This window comes from Papaver somniferum, chromosome 4 (genome assembly GCF_003573695.1).
Source record: "Papaver somniferum cultivar HN1 chromosome 4, ASM357369v1, whole genome shotgun sequence".
In the NCBI taxonomy this organism is placed as follows: domain Eukaryota; kingdom Viridiplantae; phylum Streptophyta; class Magnoliopsida; order Ranunculales; family Papaveraceae; genus Papaver; species Papaver somniferum.
Genome location: NC_039361.1, coordinates 140,516,436 through 140,530,989, shown reverse-complemented (window position 1 = coordinate 140,530,989; position 14,554 = coordinate 140,516,436). Strand labels below are relative to the sequence as shown.

Sequence of the window (14,554 nt, the reverse complement as noted above, 5' to 3'; positions counted from 1 at the left end):
TCAAATTTGAAGACAATTTATGAACGAACCCTGCGCATACGACTTGATCACATGGAGGATCGTATTCATCGGTGCAGAATCACCCGGAAAATCAATAGTTTATTTTCTTTTGTTTTTGTTGTTTGGTGGCTGGCTGCTGGTGGATATATATATTCTTCAAGAGATTGGACCAGTGGCGGATACAATGTGTACACTGATGCATTAAAGTATTACTAGGGTATAGCTCATTTAACACCTAAATTGCTGGAAACAAAATTTTCAACTGCTACAAGCGTGAAACAACTTTGCACTCCAAAAAAAAACAAAGAAAGAAATAAAGAAAAAGAGCTTTGTACTCCACGTAAATCCACAACTTTGGGGTGCGTACTATATGCCTCCTATGTGTAGTGTATATACACACACAAGGGAGTGATCATGTGCCGTTTCAAGTCTATCGACGCCAGCTATTTTTTTCATTTTTTTTCCTTATTCGCTAAAGAAGAGTTTATTGATGAAAAAAAAAGGGTATCCTGGCGAGATTGGTGTATACCCAGATTAATTGGAGTAATACCCATTTTATTTCTATCCAAATTAGTGTGCTAAAGGGTGTCTAAAAGGTGTTAAAAGACCAAGTTGTCCATATTTTCAAAACCAATTCACCCTATGAGGTTCATCTGTGATGAAACCGAAAATCAAAACAAAACTAAAAAAAAATCAAAAATCCAAATCAAAACAAAACCAAAAACAAAAAAAGTGGCTACGGGATTTGAGATTGGGTATGATTTTATACCCAATCTCAAATCGAGTACAAATTCATACGCGGTTTGAGATTGGGTACAAAACCATACCCAATCTCAAATCCCTTATGAATTCAATATTTTTGCTAAAAATCGACAGTGTAATTTTTGTCGACCTTGCCGACTAATACTAGTCGACAGCTTCCTAGGTTGAATATCATGCCGACTTTTCATCTCTGAAATTAGCATTTACAGGGTCGGCAAGGTATTCATCCTTATACCGCCGACTATAGTTTAGTCGGCAGGTTATGCATTTAGTACCTTGCCGACTAATCATGCATTTGTAACACCTTTCTTTGTATTTCAAAAATCCTATAGTCAGCAGGGTATTTTTTTGTCGACCTTGCCGACTATAAGTTAGCCGACAAGGTAAGAAATCAATAAGATGCCGACTAGTGAAGCATTTACAACAGTCTCATGTGTGTCAAAAAAAAGGTCGGCATCTTCTTCATTCGACGACCTTGCCGGCTGAAGTATAGTCGGCATCTTCTTCTTTCGACGACCTTGCCGGCCAAAGTACAGTCGTCATCTTCTTCATTGTCGACCTTGCCGACTTTTCATGGTTTCAGAACTGAAAGCGTTGATTTATTTTATAATTTTGAGTATGATTTCATACATCAGCTTTGCAATCCCCTTTGGAGAAGTGTTTGGGTAGTATGCTTTCATTTCCGTTGCAAAAACTTTTTTCAAAAATATTTTTTTTTCATCAAAAATCTTCCCACATGAGTTTAATCAAAAACAAAGTTTCATAACTTAAATTCATAAGTTTTAATTTACTCATAAGTTTTAATCTAAATTCAATTAATTAACCTAATCAGAATTTTTAGTGTTAATTAAACAAGGGTATATTATCCATTTAGAAATACAAGGTTAAGGGGTGGCTTCTTTTACTTCAAAATGACCTAGCTTTTGTCTCATTAGGTATACTCCAATCAATTTGGGTATACCCCAATCAAGCCAGAATAAATATTATACCACTCTGAACAAAATATAAAGGAAAAAAGAAAAATATTGGCAATAGACTACCAACAAGCAAAAAGATTACACATGACTGAAATAAATATTACACCAATCTGACATGTTAACACTCTCCAATACTTTGATTGCCAGGGCCCAAGTGAAGAGACAATAAATAGCTCTATTGGCCACTGCAATTGCATTACATCTTCTGTCAGAGAAGATTTTTCAATTTCTCTTCTTCCAAATGCTCCAGATGTTGGTTACAGGCAACACATTCCAAACAACTAAAATTGCTGGATTATGCAGAGATAAATGCCAAGCTTGCAGGGATGGAATGATGTCCATATGTATACAAAAAAAACCACCTCAGCCTAATAAGAAAAATGTTCCAGACTTCAATAGAAAAAGTGCAATATAGAAGGAGATGAGTACTAGACTCAATGTTGTTGCAGAAAACACAAGTGTCCGGTACCTCAATTCCCTTACTTGGAAGTCTATTATGTGCAATAAGCCATAAGAAAAAGCAAATTATGTGAGGCATTTTCAAATAAAAGTAAATATTGAGCTGTTATGTATAATACCTTTTTTTTGTCATAGAGTGACTTAGCTGAGAATACTCTGCTCCTGGTTAAATTCCACTACAATTCTTCTTATAACTCCGTTGTAAATTTAAAAGAAGATAAGTCTGAAATTTTTCTCTAGTTGTAGTATTAAGTCTTGTTGGAGTTTGAAGATTCCAAGAATGTGATGGACCAATTGAATTGCAGATTCTGCCACTGTAAGATGCTTAGCGTTGGATAATGCATACAGATTAGGATAGCAAGTTTTGATTCATACAACCAATTATCATCCCAAAATCTGACAGTAACACCATTGTTAACTTTGAATTTAACAAATCTCAAAACCGGAGATTTGCACTTTATTATGGCTCTCCACACTGATCTCCCATAAGTGCACTTAGGGGTTTCAGGAATCCAGTGAACTTCATCATGCCCATACTTTTCAGAGACAATAGACTTTTAAAGAGATTCATCTTCAGATGCAAACCTCCAAGTCCATTTTGCTAAAAGTGCTTGATTTGCCTGTTTTAAATTTTTAATACCAAGATCACCATGTTTTTTTCTTCTACATAGAGCTCTCCATTTAACCAAATGTTGTTTCTTTCTTCCTTTGTTATGATTCCATAAAAAGTCTCTCATTATTTTTTATAGTTTCGTTATGAATGAATCAGGAATCTCAAAAGTGACATGTAGTAACTAGGAAGGCTAGCTAGAACACTATTGATCAAAGTAATCATACCTTCTCTTGAGAGTAAAGATTTCTTCCAGCCTGCCAGTCTTGCAATGAATTTATCAATAATTTTGTCCCATTTTGCAACCCCTCTACATTTATCACCAAGAGGCAACCTAAATATATGGTTGGAAAAACACCACTGTAACAACCAAGAATGGAGGAAAATACAGTTAAATAACCATCAAATCCAACACCAAAGCTTTTACTCTTTGCAAAATTTATCTTCAGACCTGTTAACATCTCAAAGGAAAGAAGAATTAATCTCAAATTTTTAACTTGCTCTACATCTGCATCAAGGAAAATAAGTGTGTCATCTTCAAATTGCAAATAACTAACCACAATGCCATCACTTTTAGTTTGAAAACGAGAAATCAATCATTCTTCTTGAGACTTTTTTATCCTGAAATTTAATTCTTCACCTACTAAAAAGGAATAAAAATGGTGAATTTGGGTCATCTTGCCTAATACTTCTTTGCCTTAAAGTAAATAGTTGCACTTCCATTCATAAGTGTTAGAGTATTGCTCTGTTGAACCCACCAAACGTTGGTATGTCAAGTTTGGTTGTCATATTTTAGTGAATCAAAACTCATGTTAAGAGTCGCTTGATTATGTACTAGAGTTAAACTTCGTATAGGTTAGCTTGAAAGCATTAAGATATGAGACATTACAAGTATTGCGAAGTCTTGAAGATGTGAAGAAGCAAGGAGATACAACGACAACAATCATCCTTCCACTTGAGGTTAGTGATATTTGACTTGAACTATTTCATTCCCTAACCTATATTTCAAGTCGTGCATATTGAAAACATAACTGCGAAGTATATATGAACTCTAGATAGACATAGTATTAAGGAATACAATACGAGGTTTATTTCTTAACCATTAAACTTTGTAGATAAGACATCACCATAATCATTTGAATGCTATTGTGATTATGGTATGGGTATGAGGTGAGGATTTCATCCTAGGGAACAATGTTTGTATGTGTTCTAAGGAAGTAAGTTCATAAACTTGTTTGTGGACCGAAAAGGAAATTGCCAGGAGTTATGGGTTTTGTTATTCATTGCATATTTTATGAACAACCAATATGTGTGATAGAGTATAACCGCTCACAAATTGTTGTTTTCTTGGTAGAACCATTCACAAAGTCCTGAATTATGTATTGGTATAACTTGTATTAGTAAAACTAATCTTAAGTAATCACCGGTGGTATGATCTGATTATGTCTGCCTTAGGGAAAGAGAACCGATCCTAGTAAGGGAAAGGGAACCGATCCTAGTAAGGGAAAGGGAACCGATCCTTGTAAGGGGTGAAGTACATCAAGGGGAACCGATCCTTGTATAGGGTGAAACAAGGTTTATAACAGAAAGGGGAACCGATCCTATGGACATGTGCAACACATATAAGTTAGATACCATATATAGAGATGCACATGAGCCGGTACAGTCCGGTTTTCTGTTGGAACCGGTACCTGTACACGGAGTTGACCGGTTCTTCAATTTGAGGACCTGTACCTGTACCTGGACTTGTACTGTCCCGGTAAGACCGGTCCGGTTCCACTCCGGTACCGGTTTTTTACCTGAATTTTAACACACACAGTAAAGTAACAACCTAAGACTAAGAGTCTAAGACTAAGTTCAACATTACAAAGTTCAAAATAACAAAGGTTTAAAACATCACAGAATAAGTGTATCACACTTTAAGTTCAAAGTTCAACATTAAAACATAGTACTAAAAACAACATTTCCATAAGTCTGCGACAAGAAATGAAAAGAAATCCTTGCAAAGGATGGGGGAGTTATCGAACAATGGCACTGGCTGCACTGACACGGAGTTTACATCAAGCTTCTTTTAGAAGAGAATCCCAATCCTTCAAACAATTCACCAGCTTCTCACCGATTGCATTACCAGTATGACCTTCAACTTGGCAGAACATGAGTATTATCTTTTGTAGCTTCCAGTTCTGATCAACATAATGAACGGTTACACAAATATAGTTATAATTATTTGGTGATGTCCATGTGTCCGTTGTCAAAGATACCCTCTGCTTAGATGTCAAGAAATAAGTTTTTAGGCTATTCTTCTCTTGTACATACATCTTCAATACATCCCTATAAATTGTCATACGCCCTGGAACCTTGAATCTAGGCTCTGCCACCTGCATCATTGCCACAAAACCTGACCCTTCTACTGCTCTAAAACCTATTTCATCCCTGATTATCCACTCAACAAGATCCCTTCTTAACTTTTCATAGCTGTAAGAATGAGCAACAAGTTTACCATCTTCACCTGGTTTTGGGGGTGGCATCAATAGAGTTTGTTGTCCCTTGTCTTTCTCTACCTTCCTGTTTGGATTTTTAAGGCATCTCTTCAAATGCTTATGTAATCCAGAAGTTCCATGTACGTCATTGTCAGCAGCATACAATCCCTTGCAATGATGACATTCAGCTTGAACATCACTTATCCTGGTCATCTCCAACCAAACTTTAGATCTCACTTTACCATGCTTCTTTTTGCTGTCACCAACTTCAGTTGTACTTGTTGGCGTAGGTTCAGTTCCATTATCTGTGTTAGATGCAGCTTGAGAGGATGATCCAACTTCAGTTGTATTTGGAGTTTGAGTTGAAATTGGTGTAGGAACAACAACAATGCTATTACTGGAATCATCTGGTGCTTTGCGCTTCCCCATTTAGCACCTCAAAGGCCTGCAAGAGAAGTAAAGAACATTATATGCAGTATATTAGCCTTATAGACTTCAAAACAGCATATCTGACTAACAAAATTAATCAAAGATGCAATGCAAGTTAAGTAAACAGAACTAACAAAATTAACCACATACAACTACATCAAAACATCATATCTGACTTTCAATGAAAACAATTAAAAAAGACAACACACAATTTCATACTAAATACACAATTGCATACTTTCAATGAAAACAATTAAACAGAACTAACAAAATTAATCCATGAACTTTTTTACATGGATTCACCTAGGTATGGGATGCACAACAACAGAAAAGACATGATACAAACAAATACAACTACACGAAAAATCACCCACCAATAACATTTCACTAGCTTCAAATCTTGTAACTACCAGCACACCGAGCTGTGTTATCACATAATCTTCAACCACTAGCAATAGCATAAATTGCATATACTTCAGAATCTAACTAAATTGAAATTCACAACAAACAATCAAAAACAGCAGTTCCAACAGTACATTAGATTTTCATAGTTTTTTTTATAAACCCCATATAACGATAAACCAAATTTCTCTTACATAGCTTCACCAAAACATAAGAACCACCACTAAAGTAATTGTAGGTGATACAGGACACTCAATTCAACTAGGCAGAAACAGAGACACTGAACACAATTAGCTTAAATAATTTTAACTATACAATAACTCAACTCAACATCACAGATTTTGGGAATGGAATTGATAAAAACAAAAACTAATATATATCCATGTCTACTGCTTATCAAATCTCAACATGGGTATACACGGAATCACATAAATCAGTCAACACAAAATAAAAACCCTAATTCAATCTCAAATCAAACCCTAATTCAATTTCAAATCAAACCCTATTTCAATCTTAGATTCTTAATAGTAACAAAACAATTGTTACTCCTAGTTTAAATCGATTTCAAATCCCAGTATCACACGATTCAAAGTTTCAAACCCTAGTTTATTCCATGATCGATTTCAAATCCCATGAGAGTTACAAGTAACTTACAAATCTAAGAAGAAGAAGAAGAAGAGCAAGTATCCTAGTTTATACCTTAACGAATCGATGATGGTGGTGACTGGTCACTGGTGAATCATGAATGGTAGTGAAGAACGACTGCTGCTCTTCAGAGAAGAAAAAAAAAAGAAAACTGAAATGAAAGTCGATAGAAATTAGAGATAGGGTTATACCTATGAGGGACGGTCAGGATGTAAGATTCCCAAAAAAATCTACGACTGCAATTAACCGGGACATATGGGCCGGGACAGGTCGGGACTCACCCCAGAACCAGTACCAGTACCGGCCTACTCCGGTTCTCAGTTTTAAGAACCGGTACCTGTCCCGTCTACTCCGGTTCCGGTTCAGTACGAGTCCGGTTTTTCCGGTTCCGGGTCGGTACAGGTAAAATGGACCGGGTCTTGTGCAGCCCTAGCAATATATATTTGGGTAACCGATCCTAGTACCTAGTCAACAGAATCTTTGGGAAGCTAGTGTGACTATGCGTAGTACTCACATGGAGGTAGAACCGAAACTTGTTTTGGTAGAACCGTTAAACCCATGATTGTGATTGAATGTTGGTTTGATCAATCACATAGTTCTTGAAAGTCAGATGAACCAATTCTAAACTTGTTTGGAAGTGTGGAAAATCGGTTTCAAGGTTGTAAGTGTGAAAGAGAACTTACAAAGTAAAGATGTCGACAAACTTTGAACACGTGCTGTGAATGTTTATTTCTGTAATTGTTCAAAGATATTATTTAACGGCTAAGGGAAGAGAATCCCAGGATCGAAACATAAGTAAGTTAAGAATATTTTAATTAAGGTTATTAATTTCATTTTGTAGGGAAATTACTGAATTAGTAATGTGCATCCACTAATTAGATTTTCCGAGAGATTTCGATCGTTATTTTTGGACAGAGCATTTCCAGGAATTATGGAAACCGAATTTGTACTTTAATGAATATCTTGAGAATATTTTCAGTTTTGGAAATTCCTTGGTGTCCAAACTTCCTTGTCTATAAATAAACGAAGTTTGCCTTTCTAGCAAACTAATCCTTCGTAACAACAGACTTCCTCTTTTGTCTTTGTTACTGGTGTGGACGCCTATCGGAGAGGAGAGTAATCTAATTAGGTGAAATCTCTTACGGCCGCTCAGTTTAAAGTCTTCTTTGGGATTGAGAAGCTCTAGCGCGACCCGTTGGTGGGAAATTAGATAATTGTTGTTTATCATTGTTTTCGATTGATTTGATTGATTAACGGTGGTTGAAATCTGATTTCACCTAGTTTGTTTATTCTTGAGAATCTTCTCTTCTGATATAAGTTTCACTCAAACTAGTTCAGAGTTTCGACAGGGATCTTTAGACTGTTGTTATTTCTAAAGACTATCTTGTGATAATCCATTGTCAACAGACTCCGTTCTGTGCGTGATTGATCACAAGAGATTCAAGTGATTGTGTGCAGGTTTTTATCGAAGATTTAAGAATATTTGAAGACAAAGAAGTTATTGAAGATCTGAATTGGGTTTTATAATCTTTGGTGTGCACAATACTTGTTTGGGTAAAAGAAGATCCAATTAATAATCGGTTTATCCTTGTGGTAGATTGGATTGATTAATTGAGCAGATAGGAATCAACACGGTTCTTCGGATTAAAGGTGTTGTTGGATTAATCTTAAACGATTACCTTTGGGTGATTGAACATAAGATAGATTTAGACCCGACGAAGGAGTTTATGTTGAGATAAACGGAAGAGCCTTTGTCTGACTCATATCACTTGGTTGAATAGAGTTGATACCAAACATATTTCTTGTTCCTTTACTGTTTGGAATACAAACCAAAGGGATTGTTCCAAGTACGTGACTTGTTCATAAGTCGGAGGCGTGGGAATACAGATAGAACTAGGTGAACTATAGGGTTAGTTACTTGGTCTCAACTATACGAAGTTAGTGTAATTTTGCGTAGCGGCTTAATCCTGAGAGTATTCAATTTTGGACTAGGTCCCGGGGTTTTTCTGCATTTGCGGTTTCCTCGTTAACAAAATCTTGCTGTGTCATTTATTTTTCTATTCCGCGTTATTATTGTTTTATTATAATTAAAGTAAATTACACAAACATTAATTCCTATTTACTTGATAAGCAATCCTATTGTGTTTGGTTAAGTCCGAACCTTTATATCAAGTAAACATACTTCGTTGTTATATTCTCTCGATCTCGTATCCATAGACAATCACACGAAGTGTGAACCGATTAGTTGTATTGTCTCGACTCAGTCCATAGACAATCACTTTCGGAGAAAGGACTTATAGGTAGGTATATTTGGGTACCCTCGCCTATTCAATAAGCACAAAAAACCTAACATATTCTACACAACATTTTATCCAACTCCTCCATTTATTACCAAATCCCATCAAGCTAAACATATCATCCAACAAATCCCATTTAACATGATCAAAAGCTTTCTCAAAGTCTATTTTACACAACACACCTGGATTGCCACTCCTAATTATTGAGTCTATGAGTTTATTTGCTGTTAAAACACCATCAAGTATTTGTCTTCTCTTCACAAAAGTATATTTTTTTTGTGAGAAGATTGTAGGAAGAATAAGTTTAAACCTTTTTGCTAGAATCTTTAAAATAGTTTTATAATCTCCATGAATAAGACTAAATGGCCTCAAGTCTTTAATCTCCTCAATATAATTGTTTTAGGAATTAAAGATATGAAAGTGTTTTTCAACCTCCAACCTAGAAATCTCTTACCTTGCAACTCTTTTAAGATGTTTAAGAAGTCAACTTTGAGAATATCATAATAGATAGTGTAGAAACTAATGGGGAAGCCATCAGGCCCAGGGGCCTTTTATTGTCGAAACAATTTGATTGCAACAATACATTCTTCCTCTTCTATGTCTTTTTCAATCCAATAATTCACCTCCTCAGAAATTTGGTTGAACTGCATACCTTCAACATAAACAGTTCTTTGTTGTTGAGACTGGAAAATATTTTTAAAAAAATCCACTATGCCATTCTTGATTTCATTCTCATCATAAGTAAGAACATCATTCACTTTTATAAATCCAATAAAACTTCTCTTCTTCTATCATTTGCTAATCTATGGAAGTACTTTGTGTTCTTCTCAAAATCTTTGAAGTGGTTTTGCTCCTCCATTTTTCTACTCTAATGATAGTTAAATTACAATATTCTTGTCTTACATTTGTTCTTTCTTCCCATAGAGTGTCAGAGAGCATTATTATCATTCTCTATAACACAAAAATCAGTAAAAATGTCTTCTTAACTCTTCTAATCTTCTGTCCACTTCGCCATACTCCTCTTTACTCCAAGTTCTCTATTTGTGTTTAAGCATTTGAAGTTTTTTGCAGAAGACAAAACCAACATTACCTGAAACATCAAAAGAATTCCACATATCTCTAACAAAAGTAATGAAATTAGGATTCGAGAACCAATAATACTCACATCGGAATGACGGTGGACAATGCTTCACCCCTTCACAGACCAGAGCAATTGGATTGTGATCAGAAAATGGACGTGCGAGAGCATGCTGAAAAAATCGAGGACAAACACTTTACCAAGAAGGACAAAACAAAATTCTATCAATCCTGCTTCTTATATTCTGAACCTGATTATTTGTCCAGGTAAAAGAAGCTCCAATCAACGACGAATCAAAAAGTTGATGCCTAGAGATAAAATTATTGAGTCTTATCATACCCACATTATTTTCTCCACCAAAAGATCTTTCATGAACAAAACAAATCTCATTAAACTCTTCTCCAATTACCCATGGATAATTTCATAAATCTCTAGTTTCCTCCATCTCCCTCTAAAAGAGTTTGACTTCATCAGAATTATTAGCACAAGGAGCATAAACCCCTGTGAACATCCATTCAAAAGAATTGGAAATTCTCTTGCATAACAAAGTGATACAGTAAGGAACTATAAGTGAATCAAAAACTTGGACTTTAGAGGAATCCCAGAGGCAAATAATTCCGCCAGAGCTTTCTTGAGAAGGACAATCCAACCACAACACATCTCTTTTACCCCAACACTGCCAAGCCAACAAATCGTTACATTGTTGAACTTTTGTTTCCTATAATAGAACAATACAAGGTTTTGATAGACACATTTTTGTGTCCGATTTGTCTCGATTCTATATATTTTTAGGGCTCATTTTTGTACTTATTATGGTGTTTTATTTATTTGTAGGTATTTTTGGCCAATAAACTTTTTTAGAAAAAATTGGCTCGAAAAGTTATAGGGAAGCACCCGGAGGACATTTGCTATTCGGATTCTCACTTTGGATAAGGGGTAACCTAATTACCAAGGGGCATCCAATTTCCAGGAAGTTTCTAATCGCACCCCTACTATGGATAAGGGACAACCATCTTCAACATTCAAAAACCAGGATTTTGGCGGGAAACTAGTGCAGTTAAAGAACAGTTTTGGCAATCGTGATTTGAAGGAGTTTGAGGTCGATTAAACCTCTGATTTTCATCGGATAGACTCCTTACGGGTCTAGGAATCTGATATGGGTGTTTAAATCGATTAGATTGGGCTCAATCGACGGATTTTTCTCACAACAGAAAATATGGAAAGTCACGTGTGTGACCTGTTTTAGGGAATTTTAGAGAGATTAAAGCGCTGTAAACCTTCCCAAAGATTTGTATCTATCTAAGGAAGAGTTTAGAATAAAAAGGAAAGCTCAGAAACGGGTAGAAATCCTAAAACAAGAAATTGCCGCAACTTGGCCGTGAAGAGAAGGAAAGAGATTTTGGAAGATTTGGGTGAGATTTAATCGGTATTTTTGGTATAAATAGATGTCTTGGGTCATATAGAAGAGGTGTCGAGAGTTTGGGAACCTAAGGAGAGCCAGAGAAGAAGAAATCAGAGCTTTACCAAACTCTGTTTCTGCTGCTGCTGCTGCTGAAGAAGAAAAACGCGAAGAAAATTGACGCTCGGTAAACAGTCGCAGAACAGTGTCGTTGTTTAACAGCTGAAGAACATTAAGCTGTTAAGGGCAGTCTTATTCTAGGGTCTTAAAATCAGCGACAAAGCAACAGTTTTTCTGTAACAGTTCCATTGTAACAGCTGTTTTGCAACACCAATACACTGTTGCAAACAGTCTGTGTTATTACTTTTCACTCTTTTAATCATCTTTTGAGCAACAAACACATATTTTGAGATCATGATTAATACGAGGAGCTAAACCCCATTGCTGAGGCGATATAGGAAGCTATTTTTCTAACAAAAAGTGGTATATTCTATTTTATCTTTTTATTTGCAATACTTATATGATTATTTGCCTTGAACTATTATTGAATATGATTTTTATTTGAGCGATTGTGATCTATTTTGATGGAGTATGCTTAGTTTTAAGACTTTTGATGCTTCATACTTGGTATTTACAATTATTACTTTTGAAAATCTACTTGTTGCAATATTTTAGAATCAAATTAAACAAGAAAATTGCATAAATATAAGTATTGGTTTAATCACTTTGAACTTGGAAAATAGTGGAATCTTAGCCTCAGTGTTTCTTTTAGTATTGATATCATCTTTGATTGAGTTTGCTATAATTTTTAGTGAGTTTTCTATTTTAATATTAGAATTTAATTTTAATTAATATCCTTCACAAGTCTGAGAATCGAACCACTTTTACCACTATCCACAAATCACATCAATTTTTGGCGCCGCCGACGCGGACTTGCTTTTAGGATTTTAGATTTATTTTATTTTATTTATTTTTATTATTTTTGTCCTTTTTTATGTTTTTGGGTATTTATCTTGTGTCTACAGGTTCTGGATCATAAAGAAAATTGAGCCAAGGAGTTTGGTGATTTCATAAAGACTTGGAGCTAAAGATTAAAGCAAAAAGAACAGAAAAGAAGACAACTTTATTTTAGACAATTTTAGTTTAGGGTTTGTTTATTTTATTTAAAAAAAAAACTGTATTAGGGTTTATTATTTTTGTAATTTTTCTTTATTATTTTTGGACTTTTGGACATTATTTTTTTTTATTACCCTACGGAAGGGTACTTTAAATATAAACTGTTTGCAGAGAAGGAGGACAATTACGATATTGTCTCTGCACCTTGGGTTCGTACACTAGACATCGGAGTCAGTGGCCCGAGTCGACTACAACCGATTCATCCCCCGTCTGGAACGGGAGGTAAGATTCTAAACACTCGCGAATCCCCTGTCAGCGAGTTAATGGACTCTTTTTTATGCATATATGTTGAGGACTGAATACGAACATTTATTTTTCTAGTAAAGGGCAAGGCCCGGCCATACAAGATAAGGGTTCGGATTTCATCACCGTTCTCTTCTTGCCCGCTTTAGGAACACGTAACCTACGCGAACCTAAGCCTAAAATTTTGACTAGAACGAGACCGATAGGGTAACGAGCTTAACAGGAAAGTCATTCGAAAATATTGGTTACTCTTTTAAGCATACTTCGAAGTTCTTGACGGTTTCTGTAAGTTGAATGCGTGACTGCGCCGCCTTGTAATACCGGTGAGGCCTTGGGTATAAAACTCCACCGAGCTTCCCTCGACTCTATTCAACTTACGTTAACTCGGATTGATTCCAGAGGGGTTTGCTTAAATTGTAACGAATTCCCGTTCGAAGGATTAGAAGCTGGTCTAGAAACAATCTAAGTGGAGCCATCATGCTTTTTGTTTGCTAGAAATCAATAGGTTTGATTTGGTTGAGTCGACCTTGATCTACGTTTGATTACCCTTCCAATTTAGAAAATTCTATTATATGCCTGAACGTAAAAGAGACGCACTAGGTAGATTTGTTAAAGAGAAACCTAGTAGTTCGAAGCGTCTCGATTACCTTAATCTAGAAAGTCCGGCTTTTGAAGAGTCTGTTTTTGAACGTTCTTTGACTGAGGAGAGAATCCCTGTTACTCTGATAGCGCCAGAAATGGCAACTTTGAAAGCTTTGTTGAATCCAACTAGGACTACCCGTCCTTCGTGTATTAAGTTAGCTGAAACGGAGGCACCCTATGAACTGAAACCTGGGACCTTACAGATGCTCCCAATATTTTTAGGGAAAGAAAATGAAAACCATTATTACCATGTTAGGGATTTTGAGGAAATTTGTAGTACTTTAAGAATTAGAGGCTTAGATGACGATGCTTTGAAACTTAGGTTATTCCCATTTTCCCTGAAAGATAAGGCCAAGTCGTGGATGTATAGTTTGGATTCCGAGTCAATTGAGACATATGGACAACTTACATCTTCCTTTTTCAATAAGTTTTTTCCTAGGCACAAAACATCGTCTATTAGGACGCAAATATGCACATTTTCACAACAAGACGGAGAATCTTTATATAGGTATTTGGAAAGGTTCAATGATTTATTATCCCAGTGTCCTCATCATGGTTTAGAAAAGGTTAGGCTAGTTCAGATCCTTTATGAGGGTTTAGATTATTCCACAACGACCATGGTTGAGTCTCTATGCACTGGTGGATTTGAAAACCAAACTGTTGATGCGACGATGGAATTTTTTAATGAAATCGCTGAGAAAACCCAGCAATGGGAAAATAGTAGGGGACCCCAGAAAACAATTCTTTTAAGTAGAGAAAACGTTAATAGGGTAGAAGGAGGCTATGAATCAGATGCCAAAATTGCTGCTATAGCAAAAAGGTTAGAAGCCTTAGAAGTGGGCCAGACTAGTGGTAGAGTGGAGCCTTTTTGGGAAGTCCAGAATGTTGAAGAGCAGGCCAATGCTCTTTATAATAACACTAGATTTGATAACCGTCAAAAGATTGACCCATATTC

General features: G+C 35.9%; 1 pseudogene; it reads right to left on the bottom strand.

Annotated features, from left to right (window-relative positions):
- Positions 1 to 14,058: 14,058 nt before the first annotated feature.
- On the bottom strand, positions 14,059 to 14,158 carry LOC113276733 (annotated as a pseudogene).
- Between the last annotated feature and the right edge of the window lie 396 nt (positions 14,159 to 14,554).